We start from the raw sequence: 19,300 nt of genomic DNA on the forward strand, positions 1-19,300 counted from the left end.
GGGTTCGATACCCGGTGGAGCTACAAGTGGTTCGGATCCCACTTTAAACTGTAGGTCTAGTCCCGATTGGCCTGAGCAAAAAGAAAAAATAATAACTGAAGTACAAACTGGGGGAGGACTAATTCCATGCACCGGCGCATCATTTCTTGACTGCAACAATCTTCACTCGACCCCGCCGCACAAGAAATGAAAATGAAATGAATAACGAGTAGTGTAATTGATGCTACAACCATTTCGATAAAGTATGAACCCCCCTCAGGCAGATTTGGCTACACTTAAAACTAGCTCAACATGCCCATATGAGCTTTTTGCTCAAGTGTGGTACTCCGTCTAATCCAAGATTTTTGTAAAAATGCCCTCGGGAATTTCTTGAGAAAGTATGACCCCCCTCAGATTGATTTGTTTACACTTACAAAAAGCATTTTTGTTAGATTGTTGTTTATAAGAGTAGTGCAGGTGGACCGGTTCACCAACCTTAATTGGGGTTCATACTTTCTCTCCATGTTCCCCACCTTATTTATTGCGCTGATGATGTTTCACAGCGAAGAAAACAGCACCAAAACCTCAAAAACGTATTTTGATGTATTGATTGATTTGTTGTATTGATGATATTACTGGGATGAGAAATGATGAACCCCCCCAGGTAGATTTGCCCACACTTAAAACTTGCTCAACATGCCTATATGAGTTTTTTTTGCTCAAGTGTGGTACTCTGTCTAATCCAAGATTTTTGTAAAAAAAATGCTTTTGGGAAGTTCCTGTGAAATGATGAGCCCCTCTCAGATTGATTTGGCTACACTTACAAAATCTACTTCTGTTAGATTGTTGTCCATAAGCTTGTTAAAAATATGCCCCTTTTGATATTTTTTTTGCCCACACCTAAAACTAAGTCAAATGTATTCACACACACACACACACAGCACACTGCTGAACCCAACTGATATTTTTTATTAAGTATAGAGTTTTGATTTGAACCCCAAGAAATTTTATATAAATACCAAAGCCAAAAATATTAACACACATACACACACACACACACACACAAAGTATACAAAACACACTGCTGAACCCAACTGATATTTTTTATTAAGCATAGAATTTTGATTTGAATCCCAAGAAATATATATAATAAACCAATAATAAAAATGCCAAATCAAAAACATTGTAATCAATGCAATAAGAATATATCCAGCCCCAATTGGGCTAAGCATAAAAAGAATTGTAATCCAGACAAATGCAGAACTCCCACTAAAATATGCCCTAAATGCCATAGAAAATGTAGCATGGAATATTTCACATATAAACATATGGCTACTTGTTCTGCACAGTCATCAACATTGCCCCCACAACCATCTACATCTGGTCTGAAAAGGAAGCATGAAACACCTGTTAATGCTGGACCAGCAAAGCAGCCACGCTATGCACCACCTATCCATAGCAGTTTTAATGGCCAACTTAGGGATCACCGGTTTGTATCAGAGCCAAAATGTGGTATTAAGAATTTTTTGAACAGTATAAATCCAGATGTGCAGGCAATTCTAAATGCACAAAATGGCTCTTATAAGCTGTCCCTCAAATTGTTTACACAATATAAGAAGCCAAATGGCACAAAATTTACACAGCCCCACATAAAAGAAACTGTACCGGTATATTCAAATGCAAATTCAGACAAAATAATAAGCAGTTTGATAGATCAATTGAATATTAAACACTCTGAATTTGCTGCAAAAGAATCAGGATGGAGCCTATGCGGATCTCCACACAAGTTATATATTAATATTTCTGAATTCAGCCCATTACAAGGATCTACATATTTGCCATTACCTGCCAATATCAAAAACAAAACAGCCGTGGTTAACATAAAAAATAATGATGAGAAATGCTTTTTGTGGTGTATTTTAGCTGCTTTGTATCCAGTTTCAAGGAATCCTGAGAGAATAACTTATTATAAACAACATGAAAATGATTTTGATGAGGGAATGGAGGGTTTAGAATATCCAATGTCTGTTCAGAATATTGATAAATTTGAAAAAAAGGCCAGGGATATTAATGGTAAACAATTATCTATTAATGTATTTACTTGTTCTACTGGCCGTGGCAATTGCTTGATAGATCCTCTCAGAATCAGTACATTTGATGATGATTCTGCTGTTCCGATTGATCTGCTCTTAATTGAAGGGGATGATACACACCATTATACTCTGATACATAATCTTGAAGCTTTAGTGAGAACACAACTAGACAAATTTAAAAGAACATTTAAGTTGTGCCGAAGATGTTTAACTGTATTTGATGGTCAAAAAATGGTAAATGGGGTTCGTGAAAAAAATGCAGAAATTGCTAAAAACAAGTTAATTGAGCATCTGAAATACTGTGGCAACCATAAACCTGTTCATATGGTGATGCCTAACCCAAGTGAAAATGCCAAATTCAAAAAATTTGAAGCCTTGTTGGAACACCCAGCATATATAGTCTGTGATTTTGAATCAAATCTCAAACCTCTTGCATTCTGTAGCCCAGATCCTGATGAATCTTCAAGTACATCATACCAGTTACATGAACCTTCTAGTTTTTATTATGTTGTTGTACAGGATGGTGTTGTTAGTAAAGAAGATTTATACATGGGAGCAGATGCCATCAAAGAATTTGCACATAGAATAGAAAATGAGTGCCATGACATAGCATCTAATGTCTTATTAAAATCAAAACCTATGTTGCCTTTAACAGAGAAACAGATTGAAGATTTCAACAATGCAGAAAAATGCCCGGTATGTGATTCTGAATTTTCAGATACAAATATCAAGGTGAAACACCATTCTCATACAGATGGTAAATTCTTAATGGCCCTGTGTAATAGCTGTAATATTAAGATCCAGAGACCAAAATTTGTCCCCATATTTTGCCATGGTGCATGCAATTATGATTTTCATCATTTGATCAGGTACGAGGGGTTTGACAAGCAGAATTTAAATATTTTAGCTGAAAATAATGAGAAATATATTGCCATTAGCAAAATAATTAAAGTTAATGGTGTTCCTATTCACTTAAGATTTCTTGATTCATACAGAATTCTGTCTGCTAGCCTGGCTACACTGGCCAGTCAATTATCTGATGATCAATTCAAAATCACATGTGCTTTGTTTCCAAATCAGGAGCTGAAATTAATTAGGCGGAAGGGTGTATATCCATATGATTATGTTACAGATTTTTCTAAATTTGATGAGTGTTCTCTGCCACCACAACAAGAGTTTTACAGCAAAATCAGAGGATCTGGAATCACTGATGAAGATTATCACCATGCCCAGTTGATGTGGAACAATTTAAAATGCCAGACATTTGGTGATTATCACAAGGCTTATTTAAAACTTGATGTGACCCTCTTAGCTGATATACTGCAGGCATTCAGAAAATCTTCCATGGAAAATTATAAGCTGGATCCAATGTATTTTTACAGTGCTCCGGGCCTAGCATGGTCTGCAATGTTTTTAAACACTAAAATGCAATTGGATCTGATCCAGGATCAAGATATGTATCTGTTTATGGAACAATGTATAAGAGGAGGCATGGTGCAATGTTCTCAGAGATATGCCAGAGCAAATAACAAATATATTCCTGATTATGATCCAGCACTGCCATCAAATTATATACTGTATGTAGATGCCAACAGCCTCTATGGTTATGCTATGATGGATAAATTGCCATATGCAGGGCTTGAGTGGGTTGAAGATTTTAATATTGAAGATCTTCAGGATTTTGATGACAGTCACTATGGCCTGTTCTTAGAGGTTGATCTGACAATTCCTGATGATTTACACAACACATTTTCTGATCTGCCCCCAATTCCTGAGGTTAAGTGTTCACCTGGCTCTAAACAGAAGAAATTGATGATGACTCTAGAGCCGAAACAGGATTATGTCATATATTACAAAAACCTCCAGTTCCTGATGAAACATGGTGTTCAAGTGACCAAAGTTGGAAAAGTTTTGAGGTTCAGGCACTCAAGATGGTTGAGGCCATATATTGATACAAACACAGAGCTTCGAACATCTGCAATGAGCCAATTTGATAAATCTTTGTTTAAATTGATGGTCAATTCTGTGTATGGCAAAACAATAGAAAATGTCAGAAAACATATTGATGTTAAATAATTACTGACCCCAGCCGGAGCAAAAAATTGATTGCAAAGCCCAACTTCAATTACAGAAGAATCTATGATGAGAATATGGCACTTTTCAACATGAAAAAAACAAAGATTAAGTTTGATAAGCCTATTTATGTAGGGGCTGTGATATTGGAATTGGCCAAATTACACATGTTAAAATTGTATTATGATGTGTTGAAGCCTTTTTATAAGGATCGTGTAAAACTGATGTACATGGACACAGATAGTTTTGTTCTTGATATTCAAACAGAAGATGTTTATCAAGATATAGCACAGCCTGCATTGCTTGAATATTTTGATACCAGTGAACATACAAAGATTCAACCCCACAACAAAAAGGTGCCTGGCAAGTTAAAAGATGAGACACTTGGTGATGTTATTGTGGCATTTGCTGGGTTAAGGGCCAAGATGTACAGTTTTGAAACATGTAGTGGCGCTGTTGCCAAAAAGGCCAAGGGCATTGGCAGAGTGACTGTAGACAAAGAGCTTGAATTTGAAGATTACAAAAATTGCCTCAAATCATGTAGCACAATCAGAACATCAGAATCCAGAATTCAGTGTGTGGATCACTTGTTGACTACAAATATTGTAAGAAAAGTGGCTCTGGACCCACATGATGACAAGAGATGCATTTTATCATGTGGCATACATACTCTACCATGGGGTCATTGTGATTTGAAAAGTGGCAAACAATGCCCAATTACAGAGCATGATTTGAAATAAATAAAAATGCCTATGAACTTATTTGGGTTCAAAAAACAGGCTATTATGGACCTGCCAACACCACAACCCTCTTCTGATATAATATCTAAACTAAGTGCTTTGTTAATTATTCATCTGAACAGCATATTTACAGATGTTGATGATGAAACAGGTAAAACATTGTACATATTTAACAATAATTTAAATCATTACCAATTACCTGTAGGTGGTCAATTGCAATTTATTACAACCCCTGAGGGTAATGTCAAGATTTCAGTAGGGAGAAATATTTATAGAATTAAGCACTCAAACATGATTTCTGGCACTGTATATACTGTTTCTGCTGGTGACTGCTTATATATTGAGGTCCCTGGATCCTATGACAAGCTTATACCTTTTTTTATAGAATTAAGAATTAGATATTCAATAATAAATAACCACTAAAACAAAAATGCCTAATGATATATTTGGCCATAGAAGGCATGAAGATCACAGTGATGAGATTCTTATGCTTGATGTCAGAGTCAAGAAATTAAGAAGTGATTTACAAGCTTTACAAACCACACTCAATGCCAGTCTTCAACTAGAAATTACAAATTTACAAACACAATGCATGGACCCTCTTCTTAAAATTGACTCAGAACTCAAATTGCTGCTTCAAAAATATACTGATTTGGCCACATTAGATAATTTTCAAAGTTTAGAAGAGGCTGTAGCAGCTCTTCAAGCCAAATTTAAGACCCAGGCCACCAACTCTGAGCAATTGAAACAGCAATTGGAAGAGCAGATAAATAATGTCCAGACACAGCTCCAAACAATTGTCAAAAGCATAAAATCACAAGAAGATTTTGATCTAGTGATTTCCACTCTAAAAGAACAGATTCAATCACTACAGATACCTAATCTGGACCCCTTGAACAATGCCATAGCCGAGGTTAAAGAAAAAATTGAGACACTTGAAAATTTTATGAACAACTTGCCATCTTCTGATGCTTTGAGTGCAATAACTCGGAGTGTTGCCAACATTAAGCTACAACTTGAAACATATGAAGATTTTGGAAAAATTCAAAGTACCATAACCCATCTTGAGGGTACAATAGCAGCGGTGCAAAGTGATTTGACAAATGTACAAGAATCTCTAGAATCCCGCCTGCCTGGTATTGTAGACACACTTGTCAGTGTCCAGCAACAGATCACAAAGCTTGAAAACCTCAACACTGAATCTGAGCTATCTCATTTTCATCACTTGATCGATGATATCCAAACAAAGCTTGAAATTTTACAACAATCAACACCCACTCAGGCAGATATAGCCCTGCTCCAAGATGCTATGCAAAGTGTGGCTGATGCTTCTGAATTAAATAATGTGAAATTGGCACTTGAATCTTTGCAAAATACTGTATCAAATCTGCCTACATCACAGGAACTTAAAAATATTAAGAGGGCAGTGAATCGCATATTGAAATCAGAAGATATCAAGAATATCCAGACAGAGATCAAACAACTCACTCAGACAGTGGCCACTCTACCAACAAATCAACATATTAATGAACTGCATGCCCTGTTTGAGGATATCAGAAGACAGGTCCATGATCTTACTGCTCAAAATTCAAAATTGGCAGTTATTGAAAATTTGCAACAAATTGTAGCAAATATCAAGCAACAGCTAGGAACCATGGAATCCAATCAAGCAAATGCTCTGTCTGTTTTTGCCACCCAGCTTCAAGAGATTGTGCAACAATACAAGAAACTTGTTGTGGACATAAAGATCAAGCCAGGCCATGATGATGTTGTTAGGACTATCAATGAGCACCTTGAATCTGTAACAAACAGATTGCTTACAGCAGAAAAAGAAATAACAGGCATAATCGAGAATCCAAAACATACAGTAATTCTTGAATTGTACAGCATCCCCAACAAAGAATATGATTCACCATTTACACCAGGTGGCAAAATATATATGCTGTCCCCTGCACAATTTTATTACCAGTTTTTTGTTGGGGGCACACTGAGACCAATCAAGATCAAATATTGGCTTCAACCACAGGCACATCACTACCCCACCTTATCAATAACAAATGCTGACAACAAACCAAAAATCACCAGTGTAGAGTTAGAGGATTTTACAGATCCCAATACATTAGAAACATCTTATGCTGAAGATGATGGCTCTCTGGAATTTTATATACAAATAGGAGACAAACTGTATTTAGAAAATCTTGTAGTATCAGCTGCTGAACACCCCATAGTTGCAATATTCTTGTTTTCATATTATGTGTAGACAAATTATTGTTGATGAATTACACAGACAAGCCAGACATAATTATAAGAGACTCCCAGTAGTCACAAAAGGCATAGATGATTTATGGCAGAGCGACGTGATTGAGATGGCAAGTGGACAGCTGAAAAACTTAGACAAAATCAACAAGGGCTACAAGTATCTACTCACTGTCATAGATACATTTTCAAAATTTGCCTGGGCTGTGCCACTCAAATCCAAGACTGGAAAATGTGTTACAGAAGCCTTCAGGACAATCATCAATCAGAGTGGAAGATCACCGCGCTATTTGCAAACAGATAATGGCAAAGAATTTTATAATTCTGTGTTCCAACAATTTATTAAAAGCCAGTCAATACAACATTATTCGAGTTACAGTGATTCTCAAGGCCTCAATTGTAGAGATATTCAACAAAACCCTAAAAAATCTTATGTATAAACAATTTACACTTCAAGGTAATTATAAATGGCTTAATATTCTTCCAGAACTTCTACATAAATATAACAACTCGGTCCATTCCACAATCAACATGAAACCCTCTCAAGTAACTTCATCTGATGAGCAAAAATTGATCAGGACTGTTTATTATCCTAGATACCAGCCAACAACAAGAAAGGCCAAATTCAAGGTGGGTGATCAAGTAAGAATCAGCAAATATAAGCACTTATTCAAAAGAGGCTTTACAAGAAACTGGAGCACTGAATTATTTACAGTGGTTCAAGTTAAACCTGGGACCCTTAACACATATATAATAAAAGATCACCGAGGAGAAATTCTCAAAGGCAGATTCTATGAAGAAGAACTCAGCAAAACTAAGCAGCGTGACACATATCTCATAGAAAAAATCATCCGCAGAAAAGGCAACAAGTTATTTGTCAAATGGCTAGGACTTCCAGAACACAGCTGGATCCATGCAGACAAAGTGATAATATGAGCACCTGGGATGTTATAAAAAGGCTGCCAGAACCTGAACAGCAGATTAAGAGAAATGGCAAGTTGCTGCCTGAAAATATTACATGTCTTATTGTTGGGCCATCGGCTTGTGGTAAAACTACACTAATGATTGATAATTTTTTATTGGCACCCAACTGGTTAGACTGGAAAAACAGGCACTTGTATGTCTTCTCTAAGAGCTTGGAACAATTCAAATATCAGCAGCTGATGAAGCTATATGATGGATTGGAACCAGATGTTAAGCCACTCCATGAATATCTTGATAATTCTGTTGTTATGTTTGATGACATTATACTGGATAATCAAAACAAGGTTAGAAATTTCTTTACACAGGGGCGACACAAAAACATTGATTGCTTCTACCTGGCACAGACTTTTTCTAAAATACCGAAGCAGCTGATCCGAGACAACAGCAATTTTATATGTGTGTTTCATCAAGATCATACCAACCTCAAACACATACATGATGAATATGTGGGTGGGGACTTGACCTACAATAATTTTTCCAAGTTTTGCAGTAGGTGCTGGAACCAGGACAGTTATGGGTTTGTCACAATTGATATGACAAGAAAACCCAATAGTGGCAAATACAGAAATAAAATCAACAATTTTCTAGACATTGAAACATATATAAATAACCATGAAAAGGCCAATCATTGATGATCTTAAATTAAGAGATTATCTTGTAAAAAGATTTAAGGGATGGAAATCAGAGAACCGAGGAATTTATGAACAACACAAACAAACAGAACAGCCTATTATTGATGCTATTAGTGAATTAGGTAAAAATATCAAAACTGTTACACAGCAAAATCAAAATTTGATCACAGCTTGTACCTGTAGCTGCTAGGAACATATTAGATTATCCAATCACCCCACTTTCCAGTATTCATACACCTAGTCCTGTTGCTCCTCGAAGAATTGAAGCTAGTCAGGATCCTATTGAATTGGGTCTTCTTGCTCAAAAATATTTAAGCACACCTAAAGACAACAAAGATGAGGTCTTTGGCTTATATGCTGACACAGAGCGTGATGGTAGCATCATACATAGAATTGGCAATTTCAGAGTAACATTTATGGGAGATGATCTCATTGTATATTCAGAATCTCATCTTGGAGAAAAAGGTGGTTTTGTTAAATATCCCGGCACACCTGGATTGTGGGAACTGATGACTAGGAAAAGACCTGGCAGCTATACAGATCAAGATTATGAGCACTACAAAGAAATATTAATAAAATCAGATGGCCTCTACCAGAACAATGATCCCACACAAAAAAGAGTCAAGTCTAGCAGTGGAGCAAAATACAACAATTTAATCAAAACAAGAGCCGCTTACAAACCAAGATATTGAAGCTTTAATCAAGCCACTGGGCATCAAAACTTTTAGAGGTGTGTACATGTGATTCTTTGCCAGAGCAACCACTCAACAAAGAGTGTGGCATTGTTAATTTGGATAAGTACAAAAATCAGGGCACTCACTGGATCTGTTATCTTAAATATTTAAACAATGAGGCATTTGTGTTTGATTCATTTGGAGGTGTTCCACCTGAAAATTTAATAAAATATCTAAAATCAGCTAATCTTTATTACAATAATGCCCGTGTTCAAAACTTCAAAGATGTTAATTGTGGACATCTGTGTTTATCTGTTCTTAGATATATGTCTCAAATAAATAAACCATCAATTGAAGATTTTCAAAAGGCCTTGTGGTATTTAAAACATCATGGGAGTATTCCATCTCACCAGCCAAAATTCAATATTGAAACTTAGATTACATGATGATATAGTGTATCCCAAAACAATAGCTCTCAGAGCATTTTATGGCATGTACTTGATCCCTAATATTACACACCACAACAACAAAATTGCAGTAGGGGATCAAAAAATTGTCATCACTCCAGGGCAGTATAATCTGTCCACTCTAAATGCTCAATTAGCCAGAGGTATAGTATTAACTCAAAATTCTGTCACTCACAGAGTAGAGATTGTATCTGCTACAGAAACAGTGGATCTGGGTACTATAGGAGAGCTGTTAGGATTTGAGAACAACACAAAACTTGAACCGGCCATCAAACACACTGCTATTAATATACCTAAATTCTTAGCCATAGAGACTCTGAATATTCACTGTAATGTGGCCGAGGGTATGATCACCAAATCAAATGGCATAGGCACTCACAAACAAACTGGCATCATTGCAACATTTAAACCTAATTCTGAATTTATGGAGCCCATCATCTATACTCCATCCCCAACATTATATTTTCCTGTGTGCCATAATAGAATAGATAACATTGAATTGATGGTCACTAATGAAAAAGAAGAATTCGTTGATTTTGCTGGAGCCACAACAACTGCAATCATAGAGATTAATATTTAAATAAAAATACATACAAAAAAATGGAAAATATTGAGAGTTATGAGCTACAATCATTCCCCCCAAACAGGAGGACATTTGCAAATTTAAATCAACCCAACACAGAAATTGAGGTTGATCTTGATGTAGGGGATGGCTTTATACACCCCCACAGAGCAGATTTATACATCAAATTTGATCTGTATAGCTCGATGGAACAGATTATCCGGCAAATTCAAATATAAGATTGGTAGACAATTTTGTGCCACATCTGTTCTCTGAAATTGAGATCAGAAAGCATGGTGTTGTTATAAACAGAGTGGATTATCCCGGCATTACCTCCACAGCTTTGGCCACACTAAAATTATCCAAAACCGAGGCTTCTTACTACAAAATAGGTGGATTTGAGGCTGGTGATAAAATATTATCCAAGAGCCACACAGTGCTGTTTCCTATGCGCCTGTTGCCAGGATTCTTCTCAGATTACAAAGATATTATGTGGAAGGGTGGTTTAAGAATCACATTTAGAAGAGCTGCCAATGATAATAATGCTTTGATGAGGTACAGTACATTAAACTCTACAGGGGAAGCTTTGCCTAATACCCTACCTGATGAAGGCAAATGCATTATTCAGACTATGGAGCTAAGAATCCTGGTTGTTGAATATGAAGCCAGTTATGCTCTTAAATACAAAGCAGATATAATAAAAAATCCACAAGTACCTTTACAATTTTATACATATCAATGTGTACAGAAGCCTGCCGCTGGTACTTATTATGAGTTTGATGCTACAAATTCATTCTCCAGTATACAATATGACATGCCGGATTTTGTGGTGGTACTGTTTCAGACTGGAAGACACAATAATCAGGAAAAAAATTCAAGTAAATTTGATAACTGCAACATCAAGAACATATATCTTAAAAATGGCAGAAATGAGGTATTTCCTAGAGAAAATTATAATTTAGACATGTCCAAGGATGATTTCCTCAAATTATATGAAGCATTTACGGCATACAAAAGGGTCACTACTGGCAATACTGACATGTATTACACACCAGATGAATTCAAAGCACAGAGACCCATGTTTGTCATCAACACTTCAAAAAGGAAACAAGTTGTGGTTAATGACAGGACAAACATTAAAATTATCTGTGAATTCCACGATACACTCCCTGATGACACCATATGTAGTGTTATTCTCATAGGTGAAAAATCATATGTTTATGATGTAAGAAATGAGAGAGTCACAGAGCAATTCTAGAGGGCCTCTGCATATTGCACAAGTTGAGCCTGGTGCCCAATTAAACTTAAACCGGAAGTAAATATATATATATCTGTGTGTGTGTGTGTGTGTGTGTGAATACATTTGGCTTAGTTTTAGGTGTGGGCAAAAAAAATATCAAAAGGGGCATATTTTTAACAAGCTTTTGGACAACAATCTAACAGAAGTAGATTTTGTAAGTGTAGCCAAATCAATCTGAGAGGGGCTCATCATTTCACAGGAACTTCCCAAAAGCATTTTTTTTACAAAAATCTTGGATTAGACAGAGTACCACACTTGAGCAAAAAAAAACTCATATAGGCATGTTGAGCAAGTTTTAAGTGTGGGCAAATCTACCTGAGGGGGGTTCATCATTTCTCATCCCAGTAATATCATCAATACAACAAATCAATCAATACATCAAAATAAGTTTTTGAGGTTTTGGTGCTGTTTTCTTCGCTGTGAAACATCATCAGCGCAATAAATAAGGTGGGGAACATGGAGAGAAAGTATGAACCCCAATTAAGGTTGGTGAACCGGTCCACCTGCACTACTCTTATAAACAACAATCTAACAAAAATGCTTTTTGTAAGTGTAAACAAATCAATCTGAGGGGGGTCATACTTTCTCAAGAAATTCCCGAGGGCATTTTTACAAAAATCTTGGATTAGACGGAGTACCACACTTGAGCAAAAAGCTCATATGGGCATGTTGAGCTAGTTTTAAGTGTAGCCAAATCTGCCTGAGGGGGGTTCATACTTTATCGAAATGGTTGTAGCATCAATTACACTACTATAACGTGAAATTCAAATAATTTTTGTTTCATTTTGCTCGAAATAAAATCGTTTCTTTAAGATAGGGTGACCATTCGTCTCGTTTTGACCGGGAGAGTCCCGTTTCATAGGCGTGTCTCAGTTGTCCCATCGATATTATACCAGAAACACTATTTGTCCCGTTTTTTAAAAGTCTAGGAATTAGCTTGAAAACCCGAGTTTAAATTTGAGATATTCTTAAAAAGAATGAATTTCTGAGTCTTGGCGGAAATTCAAATGTCAAATTCCGCGTTTTGTGTTAGATATTAATATGTGATGCAACTTTTTTGGGGAGCTTTATTAACGGTTAGTAAAGAATAAAGTTGTTCTCAAGAAGATTGGTTCTTCTGCAAAATACTCCTGGCACTCGCCAACTTCAGCGTAGGACCAACATCAAAGGTTGATCAGAAGCCAGAAACACTATGTAGTTGTACTGAGATTATAAAAATTAATAGCTCTTGACAACGAGAGATCATATTTTACATACATATTGTTCATGATGTATCATGAATAAAAAAGGTAAAGTGCTCCCCTGTGATTTTCACCACGCCATGAAGGCGTATCTCGGCCGAAGCTTTGAGTGATGTGATCAGCACCACGCCCCTGGCCGCATTTACCTCCCAGAGTTTCCTCCAGGTATCCACTTTATACAACGCTGGGTGAGCGCCGGAGTCGCATAAACAGGTGGAAAAAGTCCCGGTTCTCTCCGCCGGGGATCGAAACCGGGCCTCTCGCATGGTAGTCAGATGCCATACCGACCTTTTTATATATAAAATAAAGAAACACCCCTATTCAGTGGTATCCCCCGTCATTCACACACATTTTCTCAACATTTGTACATATCAGATTTTCTCTATATTATCGGTTTTCTAAATTTACGGACAACACAAACATCCAAGTCCTAGCTGGGATTCGAACCCGGGACCACTATGCTAACCACTCCGCCACAGAGGACAACCACCGACTGAGCTACAGCAGTTACTATAAATAATAATAATAATAATACGTTAATGACAATAATTTTATAGGCCTGATTAGGCCTAACCAATTTTTCAGGAGGGAGTAAAGTGACCTTTGGGTCAAAATATTATGGTCACCCTACTTTAAGAGCAACATCAAATCGTACTTGACCATGTTTTTATGTTTAAATTTTTGCAGCTTTTAAAAATTAAAATATACTATTGATGAAATCCTACGAGCAATATTTGTATTTTCCTCAACCACTACAAATTTTTAATTCACCATGCTCCTAAAAACTTGTAAAATTATTGGTTTTGTATATTATGTTATTTTATTTTATTTTTTTGAAGAGTGACAATTGTCAATTCAACCTGTATGTGGAGTGAGTTGACGATATGTTCGGGGTCAGTTGACAATACTTGTAATTCTACCTTTAAAATGGTTTGGAATATTTTATTTCAAACAATATACTGCCTTAAAATTACAGATTACAAAAATGTGATCTAATGAACAGCATAATATGTAACATAAATGTTCCAAACCAGGGTGCGGAATCTCGGGGGGGCGGGGTGAAGTCCACCGTATTAGATACTTTTGGTTTGATATTTCTCGGGAACAGTGACGCCTATCAATGTCTGGTTTTCTCAGAAGTGCTCCATAGTATAAACTTTCACACCAAGTCAATAAATCTATTTTTAAAAAATAAACTATTATTTTGTGAAATACTCATTTTTAAAGTATTTTGTGAGAATAACTGCGTATTGAAAATTTTGTTGATGGTTATCTTCTTATATTTTCAGTCATAAATTAGAGCTCATTCCAACATCTCGAATTGAGGTCTCAAGCAATAAAATTTTGTATAACTGTCATTTGTCCAGTAACTTTATAAATATAAAAATAGTATTTTAAGAGGAAATGATGCCTCTCGCTCGAGCGTGACTGTGTCCCCCTCCCTTTCCTAGAAAGACGAGTTTTCCCCGTTTATTTGTAAAAGAAGTAATCAATTCCACTCCTTCTCCGTAACTATTTTGCAATGTTTATCGGGATTCTCAAGATGCAGCGTGATGTAAGTCAGACAGTGGTTTGATTACTGATCAGCACCGTTACGTCAGTGGAATGTACAATGGATGGATCATCTACAATAATGACGTCCACTAATGTTTGAGAGAGGTTCTTGCGATTCTAGTGGGTTTGTGAATGTCTTGCATCATGCCGAAGGTGTCTACTATTAATTTGAGGAAAACTGTTTCAGGTTTATTTGGTGATAATCGCTATTCATGTCACCGGCTACAATTAAATTATTCACAGTAGGGAACACATGCGCAATGTAATCTTCAAGAGCTGACAGCCTAGTGTAGGGGATATTAAGGGGTCTATATGTCGCAATTATGCCAAGTGATTTGTTATTTACTTTCAATGACACACATAATATTTCGGGTCCGGTGTCCCATTCTACACCCTCGATTTCGAGATTTTTTTTTATATATATATAAAGATTATGGGATGCTAATTATGAAGAAAAAAAATTGGAGCACGGAACAAGTATTTACGAATGTACAGCCTTTGAAGTTTAGATATTGCCGTTTGATATTGTTGAGTCCAAATTTCCCATCGATTCCAGGCTCCGCCCCTGGGGTAATTGACCTACCGCCCCCTACTGCTACCGCGGCCCCGCCTTTACCTATAGAGTCCCTTTTAAAGGCATGTTAGAAATTGGCCAGAGTCACCTGCCCCCAACACTATTTCTCACTGTTTTCCACATTGACACATGAAGAAACAAAAAATTAAGGCTAAAATTAAAGCAAAGAAGGTAACTTACCTCTTTTCCCCAAGGCCAGGCATTGCAGGTCGAAGTTAAAAGTGAAAGTCGGAAAGTGAAGCAAGTCCTATGGAATAAGTCGTCCTTGCTGTCCTTTTGCACAGAATATTACCCTATCCCTTCGTTTCATCATAAAAATAAGAAGTCACAAATTATCCCAGCCCACAAGTCATTCAGAAAATGGCCTGCAGTTGTCGAAAAGAAATGTGCAGGATGTTCCACAAGATAACATATTTACACACGCTGAGGATACTGTTCAACAATATGTTGAATGATATTCCTCATAGTGTCTCGTCGGTGTTTTCCATACCTGTCAAACCACATGAACTCATCCAGATATTCCTCCAAAAAGTGGGACCACATAACATTCCTTTTCCTCAAATGCCTTTTCGCAACAGACCAATATCCCTCAATCCTGTTAGTGCAAACTCCTGTTACCGGATCAACAAAGTGCACCTTGTTTCACAGTCTTGTGAGTGTAAGGGGAAACACCACCAAGATGTGAAATACGTTTGTAAGATGCCCATTCATCCGACCACATTTCCGTTCCTGGAAGGACATGCTTCTCGATCAACGGAACGAGGGTTTCGGGTGTATGATCATCAACAAGCAGAAGCAAGTCCCTTTCTGTGTTGCAATCGTACATGCCAAAAACCCACCATTCCGGAACTACCCTTCCTCTGTTGTACTTCCTCCTGCAAAACACACACTCATCCATCTGTACAACAGAGCCCACACCACCTGAGCTGTCGTCTAAATGGGCCTGTGTCGCTTGTCACTTTGGTACGAACCACTGCTGTCGCGTGTCGCTTCCTTTTGAAACCTCACTAAGAGGCGTGCTTTTCACCACAACACAATACGCAGATAAACGATCAACATGCTTGTAACAAAATGCAAGTCGCAAATATCCTTTCCGGGTACCAATCCTTTCTCGTTTTTCTTGAACCAACAGGTTTCGTCTCTCTACGTCCTTCGGAAACCTACGAAGTGATACTTGACTCAATAAATTTGTTCCCGATCGAACTGTACAACCATATGCTACAAAGCTGACAACCTATTTCCTTGTAAAAGAATCTCCACTTTGCCTTTCATATTAACGTCCATAGCATTGTAAGCGTAACCGGATGTTCGAGGGGGACCAGACGAGTGTGCATGCTCTGCAGTAGCTCCGCCTTTAACACCGTCTATAGAATTACTATCCTCGTCCTGAAAAAATGACGGTGAAATATTTCCTACTGCCTGAACAGTTTATATAGCAGAAATCAACCTGCAGAGTCATAATAGATTCTCCAGATGAATTTATCTTTCAAAGTACAAAATTATGTTACCAAAAGTAAGCATCTGCGCTTCATTCAGTTATACAGACCAATGAATCGTATCGCAAAAGAAAAAAAATCACGTCATGATCAAAATCACGCATTGTGTATTTAGATATTAGATTCCATTTCCAGCTTCCACCAGTCTCAAACTTACAGGACGATACGAAACAAGGAACTGAGAGGTTTCAATTTCTACAGTAAAGCACGGGTCTTTCTTGTCGCACAACAATTTTGCTACCTTGTGCATACATAGCTAGCCTGCCTAAAGCCCCTATCACACGGAACTGGAATTCTAGTTGGAATGCCCTAGTTGGCGATGAACTGACTTTCTAGGTAGTAATCATGGCCGCCTGGCTGACTGCTAGATTCTGTGGAACAGCCAATCAGAGCAAAGTTTGGCCATGTGAAGATAATCTGTGAGTTTTCAAAGTAGCCTTTTTTGTCTGTGGTTTCCGAGTGCATACAGCACGAAAGGCATGTTTACAATTGAAAAAGCTAAAATATTCTTCCATACGTGTATAGTAAACGTTGTAAAGTATGTACTTTATCAGCGCCGTTCTTCTCTACCTAAAACCATTTAATGCGATGCGATATTCCTCTCGGTTGAATAGTTATCGCATTTTAAAAGTTGTAAGTGATTTTTACGCTGTTTACATCTCGCGCGGCCGCCATTATGGGAACGAAAGACTATCGACAAGTACGGTATAACAAGTACCGTGTGAGGCGAAAACTAGCAAATGGGTAGCCAGTCCAGCGTCAACTAGAGCATTCCAACTAGAAATCCAGTTCCGTGTGATAGGGGCTTAACCTAACAACATAGGCATTTAGGGCCGTTTTTCCAATGTTCAGTTAAGGTTCATGTTAGCGCGTAACTGGAAGTTAGTGGAAATTTCTGTTTTTCAATGTACAGTTAGCTTGTAACTGGAACTCTGGTGGCGATTATCTTTACTGGTGCTTCTTCTTGCAGTTACCAGCCTAACTGGAAGTTACGATGCAACATGGACGCCTCGTGCAGCTATCGAAGTTCCACACTCGCAACTTCACTGTCAGATTAAACAAGATATGATTCATAAAACTTTTAAATTGGTACAGAAAAAGACTAGTTTTGTTTGGCAGAGCTTACCAACATCCATGCAAATATGGAAATTAAGCAGCATAGTTGCTAGAATTCGTTTGGTAAGGTTGTGTTAGAGAATTTGTGGTCACGATATCCGGTCTACTAGGCGCGACAATCTCCTATCGGTAATTTGGTGTAGTGGTTAGCGGTACCACCTTTCGGAGCGTCTTGTGTTTTGTAATACGAGTTCGAATCCTGGTCACGGGTATTTTTTTTCTTGTCAATTATTTATTACGTGTGTTGCATTTAATTCACGCTTTATTGTTGAATGATCTTCTCGGATTAATATTAGAGTAAATTTTAAAATTATTTTTACTCGTACCTTCATATTTTTAGAAGTTTAGAAAGCATGCTTACTATTAACATCATGTTTTTTCGCTCAACAACATGCATAGAGAGGTACAAAGCATGCAGTCAAATGTACAATATTTACATATTAATAATAATAATAGTGTTTATATCAACAAACCGTTATTATTAATGTCTCGACTTTCGAGTTCTTCACGCTTCTTCTACAAGAAAGTATCTGCGCTTGCGCCTCATAACATCATTTCCCCCACGTGGAATTTGCCTTTATTAGAAGAAAACAAAATTTGTAGTGCTGTCTTTCGTTAATTTATTTCGTAAGCATACAAAATGGATGCGCAGCCATTGTTCCTATCGTTTCACAATGCAATAACGTGCTTTCGAGCGCGGCGTGCTTGTAGTTCTATATTTAAACGCCAGGCTGTGTGCCAGTCGACGCGGTTTGAAACTATACTAACAGATGGTGCGCAGATCGATTTCCTGTAATTTCCGTGCTTCAGAATTGCCAACACACTGTTTCGGAGAACGAACTATGGTTTAGTTAACTGGCAGTTACTTTCACATTGAAAAACCCGGTGCTGGTTAAGACTGGCTGTTATCTCCAACTGGCAGTTAGTTAACAGAAAGATTAACAGGACATTGAAAAACTGGCCCTTAGTCTAAAATTAAAAAGCTTTCTCCCGTAACGTCAGAACATAAAATTGCTCAAGTGTTGTGCGATAAGTGAGACTGTAAAGCACGGATTAATTGACACAGATTCAATGAAAAACAGGGTTGTAAAACAAAAAATATATCACAGACTATAAAATATCTACCACCAAAATGTGTTTTAAACACTTGTAAAAAAAAACATGTTTAAAACAGATTGTTTTAAACGTTTAAAACATTTGTAAAAAAAAACAAAGCCGTGTGGTTTTAAACGTTTAAAACAAAGTGTTTTAAACACTTTTGTTTTAAACATGCCAACCCTGGCTGTTACCAATGGCAAGGGCTTTCTTTTTCGCTGGTTCCCTTCCAAGCACCGCTGTTAGGGGTGGGGTGAAGAGATGGGATGGGTGATGCGTTTCCGCCACTGCAAAGTTCTTCGGAATCTTTTACTCGAAAGTAAGGTTGCCTTTCCTATGCAATTGTTAACAGATTCTTTGAGTGTTTATTTGAAGGCGAAATTGGGAATGTAAAATGTAGGCATTTTCAACTGGCGCCTGAATTTTCAAATTCAGGTCTCAAAAAAAATGTTTTAAAAATATTT

This window comes from Lepisma saccharinum, chromosome 2 (assembly GCF_977018435.1).
Source record: "Lepisma saccharinum chromosome 2, izLepSacc3.1, whole genome shotgun sequence".
Classification (NCBI taxonomy): Eukaryota; Metazoa; Arthropoda; class Insecta; order Zygentoma; family Lepismatidae; genus Lepisma; species Lepisma saccharinum.